The sequence below is a fragment of the Camelus bactrianus genome, chromosome 24 (genome assembly GCF_048773025.1).
Source record: "Camelus bactrianus isolate YW-2024 breed Bactrian camel chromosome 24, ASM4877302v1, whole genome shotgun sequence".
NCBI lineage: Eukaryota > Metazoa > Chordata > Mammalia > Artiodactyla > Camelidae > Camelus > Camelus bactrianus.
In genome coordinates this window covers 23,175,181-23,182,149 of record NC_133562.1, presented here as the reverse complement: position 1 = coordinate 23,182,149, position 6,969 = coordinate 23,175,181, and positions in this window count along the sequence as shown.

Here is a 6,969-nt window from a genome sequence, read left to right as displayed (position 1 = left end):
AGAAGAAAACTTCCCAATTTGTTTTATAAAACCATCATAACTCAGATGCAAGTCCTGACAAGAAAATTATAAGAAAAAAGAAATGACAGACCAATGTCTTTGAACATAGACTCAAGATATTTCCTAAAAATATTGGCAAATTAAATTCAGCAGTATTCAAAAATAATCATATATGACCAAGTGGTTTAGCCTAAGGTTATAAAGGATACAAATTTAGTTTAACATTTAAAAAATATCAATATAATTTATTATATGAATAAATATAGGAGAAAAATATAAGACTTCAACTGGTGTAGAAAAAGCATTTGACAAAGTGTGATACCATTCATGGGTTTAAAAAAATAACTCAGCAAATGGAATGAAAGGGAAACTCTTCAGTCTAACAGAGGTCATCCTCAAAATCCAAAGTTAACATCACACCAGAGAGTGAAATATTAGACATTTTCTTACTGGAAATTGGGAACAGTGCAAGAATATCTGATCTTACCACATCTATTCAGTGTACTTGAGGTCCTAGTCAGTGTAATAATATGAGAAAAATAAGTAGAAACAAAGATAAAGGAAAGGAAGAGGTGAGATTTATTACTCAGAGATTAATAATGAGTTTTTACAGAAAGTATTAAGAATGCACCAGATAACTACTAGAACTCCTGTAAGAATTTATCAAGGTCATAGTATACAAGGTTACAAAACAAAAAATTATTTTTATCTCTGTATAGTAGTAGCAAAAAATAGGAAAACACAATTTAAAAAATTCAATTTTCAATCATCTCAAAAGCATAAAATTCTTAGGATTAAATTCAACAATATGAAAAACCTCTACAAAGAAAACAGTTACACATTACTGATGGAAATCAAAGAAATTCATAAAATCCCAACCAAAGCTGAAACATCTTTTTTTTAAAGTAGATTTTTGAATACTTAATTCTTAATTTTATATGAAAATGCTAAGGTCCTATAACAAGCAAAGCACTTCAGAAAATAAAGAATAGATTTGGCTGACTCAAGCTACCTGATTTTAAGATTAACTATTAATAGCCGTTGAAAGTGAGAAGGTGTGCTATTGGTGATGAATAAAAAAATCAGTGGGGCACATCAGAGAAGGCTGAACAGTCCTAATCATATTCAGTCAATCAATTTTCAACCAAATAGTAAACAATTTTATGGTTACAGGGGGAAAGATGGTGGGAAGGGATAAATTTGGGAGTTTGAGATTTGCAAAGGTTAACCACTATATGTAAAAATAGATAAAAAACAAATTTCTCTTGTATAGCATGGGAACTATATTCAATATCTTGTAATAACCTTTGATGAAAAAGAATATGAAAACAAATATATGCATATATGCATACATGACTGGGACTTTATGCTGTATACCAGAAATTGACACATTGAAACTGGTTATACTTCAATTTAAAAAAAAATTTAAAGAAGATTAAAAATTAAAGGAAAACAAAACATTTCAACCAAAGCTCCATGTCAATTCAATGTTGAAAGGAAATTCTTTTTTCCAAGAGTTTTTCCCAAGATTTGGGGGGCAGAGAGGGGAGGGTGGGGAAAGTAAATATCTGTGTCAGAAAAAAATTTTTCAACCCCCTGTCTTACCTCATACACATAATAATACAATCCAGATCATAGGCTAAATCATAGCAGCCACTACTATAAACTTCTAGGAAGAAACATAAAATGTTATCTTCATGACCTTGAGGTTGGCAACAACCTCTTGAATAATACACAAAAAGCACTAACAATGAAAAGGAGAAAAAAAGGCAAATGGACTTCATCTAAATTAAAAACCTTTGTTTATCAAAAGACAAGAGAGCCAAGTACATTCTCAGAGAAAACATTGGAAGAAGTACAGACGTTGACAATAAATATACCTGACAAAGGATCTGAACACAGAATATAAAAGAACTCCTAGAGATTAATGGTAAAAAGACAAGCAATCCAAAATAAAATGAGCAAAAGATTTGAATAGATAGTTCCAAAAAGAAAATATACAAATGTCCAATAAGTGCATGAAAAGATGTTCAACATCTTTTAGTCATTAGAGAATTTGCAAATTAAAATTGCAATCTAACACCACTTTATTTTAGCCATTTCATTACCCTTTAGAATGACTAAAATTAAAAACTAGAAACACTAAATGTTTAGAGAGGGTCTGGAGCAACTAGACTTCTTACAAATTGTTGGTGAGGTACAAACACAATTAGAAAATAATTTGGTGATGTCTTATAGAGTTAAATACACACTCACCATAAGATCCAACATTTCTAGTCCTAAATATTTACTCAAGAAATTATAACATATGTCTGCAATTACACTTGTACCCAGATCTTCACTGTATCTATATTCAAAATAGTGCAAAAAAAGGAAACAACCTAATGTTCACCAGTAGGAGAATGAATATACACATTTCTGGTTATTTGCACAATGGAATTCTACTCAGTAATAAAAATGAATCAACTTCCAATACACATAAAAACATGAATAAATGTCATAACTATTACACTGAGTGAAAGAAATCTATGCACTGATAGAAAAGAGAACATACTGTATGATTATTTTTATATTGTGCTCAAGAACCAGAAAATGAATCTATAGTGAGAAGCATCAGAAGAGCAGTTGTCCATGGTGTGGGCTGAGGGTCATGAAGGGTCTGAAGGTGTGATGAAATTTTTTGATACCTTCATTAGAATGAATACATTTATGGGAAATCTTCAGATTCTACACTTGAAATGAATGCATACCAAATGTAAATTTGACCTCATTTTAAGGGTTTATTTTATGGGTAGATGTGAATGAAAGCTGGAAGAGTATGGAGAATAATTCAGTAGTCTCTACAAGAGATAATGTTCATAGCAGCACTATTTACAACAGCCAAGACATGGAGACAGCCTAAATGTCCATCAACGGATGACTGGATAAAGAAGATGTAGTATATTTATACAATGGAATACTACTCAGCCATAAAAACTGACAACATAACACCATTTGCAGCAGCATGGATGCTCCTGGAGAATGTCGTTCTAAGTGAAGTAAGCCAGAAAGAGAAAGAAAAATACCATATGAGATCGCTCATATGTGGAATCTAAACAAAAGCAAAAACAAAAACAAAAACAAAAACAAAAAAAACAAAGCATAAATACAAAACAGAAATAGACTCATAGACATAAAATACAAACTTGTGGTTGCCCAGGGGGCAGAGGGTGGGAAGGTGGGAAGGGATAGACTGGATTTCAAAATTGTAGAATAGATAAACAAGATTATACTGTATAGCACAGGGAAATATACACAAGATCTTATGGTATCTCACAGAGAAATAAATGTGACAATGAATATATATATATGTTCATGTATAACTGAAAAATTATGCTCTACACTGGAATTTGACACACCATTGTAAAATGATTATAAATCAATAAAAATGTTTAAAAAAAAGAGAGATAATGAGAATTCGGACTAGGATGCAAAGAATAGAGCTGGGAAGCAAAGTAGGTCAGTCATGAAGTTTAAAGGTGAAATTGGCAGGAACTCCTGATGGACTTGCACACAAAGTGTGAGAAAAAGAGGATTTGATAATGTGTATGTGATTTCAGTAAAGAAAACTTGGTGGATAGCGTTGCTCTTTTTGGAGACTGAAGTCTAGGAAAGGAACAGTGTTGGAGAGTGGGTGTGCATGGTCAGCTACGCATGGCGTGCAGAGTTCTGTTTTACCTGTATTAAGTTTGCAATGCTGTAATAGGAAGAACAAATCTGACTCCATATTAGATCTATTCCTTTAACTCTAACCCTGTGCTCTGTCTCCTGTGCTGAGTCATACTGGTTCTGCACCTTTTGTAAAAGAATGTTGCCTATAGCACAAAATATATGTGATAGCCCATTCTCAAGGCTCTGATCTTTAGGGGCATAGTACTTTTCCATTCTACAGAGATAAAAATTTGCAGAGGAAACTATATTCAATATCTTGTAATAACCTTTATTGAAAAAGAAGATGAAGATAAATATATGTATGTATATGGATGTCTGGGACATTATGCTGTATGCCAGAAATTGACACATTGTAACTGACCATATTTCAATTAAAAAAAGTTGCAGAACAAAGAATAACATTTGTCTTGTTGGAGCTTTATAGGAACATCATGACCTGACCTACATGGACAGCTGCAAGAACAGAGTTCTGACACCAAGAAGTCTGCAACAACCAATCACACTCCTTTCCCTTTTTAATATAAAAAGAGCCTGAATTCTGACGTGGGTAAGATGGTTCTCTAGGACTTTAGTCCCTCATCTTCTCCAGTTGCTGGCTTTCTGAGTAAAGTTATTCTTTGCCTCAACACCATATCTCCCAATTTATTGGCCTGTCATATAGTGAGCAGAATGAGTTTGGACTCAGTAACGATACCTTTTGGAAGTGTAAGCAGAGATATTAGGCAGGCACTTGCCTATTAGTCTGATCTTCAATGAAGAGGTCAGTTCTGGGTATATACATTTGAAGGCTTTAGCATAAAGATGCATTTAAGGCCATGGAACTTTGAGATACGAGTTATTGGGTACAAGTTGTGTGGCTGCACATGTGTGTGTTTCATGTTGTCGAGAAGGAAGAAATTCCCCTCTACCTTTCAGGGTTCTTCTGGCTGGTCCAAGAATTAAATGGACATGAGACAGATTAACAGGAGAAAATCAAACAAAAGTTTAATAACATGTGTACATGAGAGAGATCCAGAACACTGAGTAATTCACCGAAATGGTCTAAACCTTTACCTTAGATACCATCTTCAGCTAAAGACAAAAAGGATGTTGTAGGGCTGGCTTTGGGACTTCAAAGGGGAGGAAAGCAATTCACAGGGAAATGGAAAGCGAATATTTGGTAAACAAAAGTTTGCTGGGTCCTTTAGAGACAATGGGACATAGAGTGGAACTCTGGTCTCAAAATATCTCCCTACTTCCCTAGCCTAGATTCTTTGCAGAGGTCTCTGGAAATAGCTGTATTCCTGGAATAGGCCCTCTGTCTACATTTATTTTTAGCCAGTTAGGAGGAAAGTTAAAGTTTCTTCCTGAGTTTTTTGAGCCTTGATTGTTTTCAGCTCAAAATAATTCACATACCAAAATGATGTTTTGGGGTAGTAAGTTTTGCTCCCCTAGATGGGAATTCTCTGAAGGTAGACATAGTGTTTTTGCTCTTCTTTCTAATCTTTACAACAGAGTATCTCACACAGAAAACATATTCTCTAAATGCTTGTTCAATGCATTGACGGGTGAATAAATGAAAGCAGGGTATTTTTCTCTTGAATTAGAAAAGACATATTAAAAGCAAAATAATTTTCTGGTAAAGTACCAAACAAGAAATCAATCTGAGTATGCAAAATATTTCCCAATATTTTAGATGATGTATGAGAATAAGATGTCTACTAATTTTACTACAGTATGTAGAAGGCTATGGGAGTTACGATACAATCATGGTTTGTGTTCTAGCTGTGCCAGCTGAAAAGTGCAACTTTGGGCAAATTGCTTCATGATACAGTTTTCTCCTCTTTAAAATTGGGATAATAATCTTAGACATAATGTGGGATAGTTGTGCAGATCAAAGGTAATGTATAGTATAAAGTGTTTTATAGGTCGTCATGAGAAATGTAAATGCTATATAATATAACATATGTGAGAGATATATATATATATGTATGTATATAATTTCTGTTACTTATTATCACAGTGGAATATTCAATGTCACATTTCTACCAGACTGTACTTTCACAGCTATTTTGTTAAATCATTAGCCTGTAAATGATTGCCAGAGTTCTCTAAATTCTAATTTGTCATATCAGATGAGAAAGTCCAGAATGCGTCTTAAATGGAAGAATTTAACATAACCTATGGGAACCCAATGAGGAGCTGTTTCCAAAAGGCAGTCGTGAAACCCCACAAACCATGTTAAGTAGGTGTTATCTGCTTGTCATCCTGGCCTTGGCTTGTAGACTGAAGGGTCCGAGCACAAGTAGATTCCATTTGCCTTGGGGCAGTCAGAAAAGGATTTCACCTGACTTTATTCCTGGCTTAAGGTACAAGGGTAGCAGGCCCCATGTTAGGAGAATCCCATCCACTCCCACAACCTGTTTCTGCCAAGGTGGAAGATGGATGAGGCCGGAAAGCTGCCGTGCTTGACTGCCATCGAGCAGCAGTCAGTGAGCAGAGTCTCAGCCAGAACTCCGGGCGTGCATCCGTAATCCAGGCCTGAGCCACCTCCCCCAGCCCACGTGGCAGGCAGCTCTGGGTTTGTACAGCTGAGTCAGATCACACAGGGGTGGGAGGAGTGCAGGGATGGAGACAGTGTCGTGGCATGTATCCCAAGCACTGATGCCAAAGCAGCTGCCGTCCGTTGGCACGCCAAACCACAGCTCACACCGTGAGACCCCGGGAAGCACGGCGGGGACTGGCTCCCTTGGAGCCTGTGCAGTGGTCTGGGTGCCCCGAAGCCCCTTCAGCACCACACGGCTGGGCCAAGTGCAGAGGCACCGGATCCATGTTTGCCGTCCTGGATCTGAATTCTTCCTCTATGCTTCCTCGCCTTGCAACCTTGTGCAACGTTCTTTCTCTCCTTGCCCCGTTCAGTTTTTCACTGTAAAATTGGGCAATATTATTACTTATTTCTTTGAAATAATTTGAAGGTTATGTGAGCTAAATTATAGGATGTCTAGCATGCAGTCTGGCACACCATATGTGTTCAGAAACAGTTAATCTTGTTCTCCTCACCCTTGCTATGGTCTAAACTAATGCTGCCTTATAGAAATATAAAATAAACCACACATATTTAAAAGTTTTTTGTAGCCACATAAAGAGAAACAGATAAAAATTCATCTTAATAATACATTTTTAACACAACGAATCTACAGGATTATAATTTCAATAAGTAATTGATATAAAATTATTAAAAATGTTTTTCAACATGTATTTATATTTAAATTGATTAGA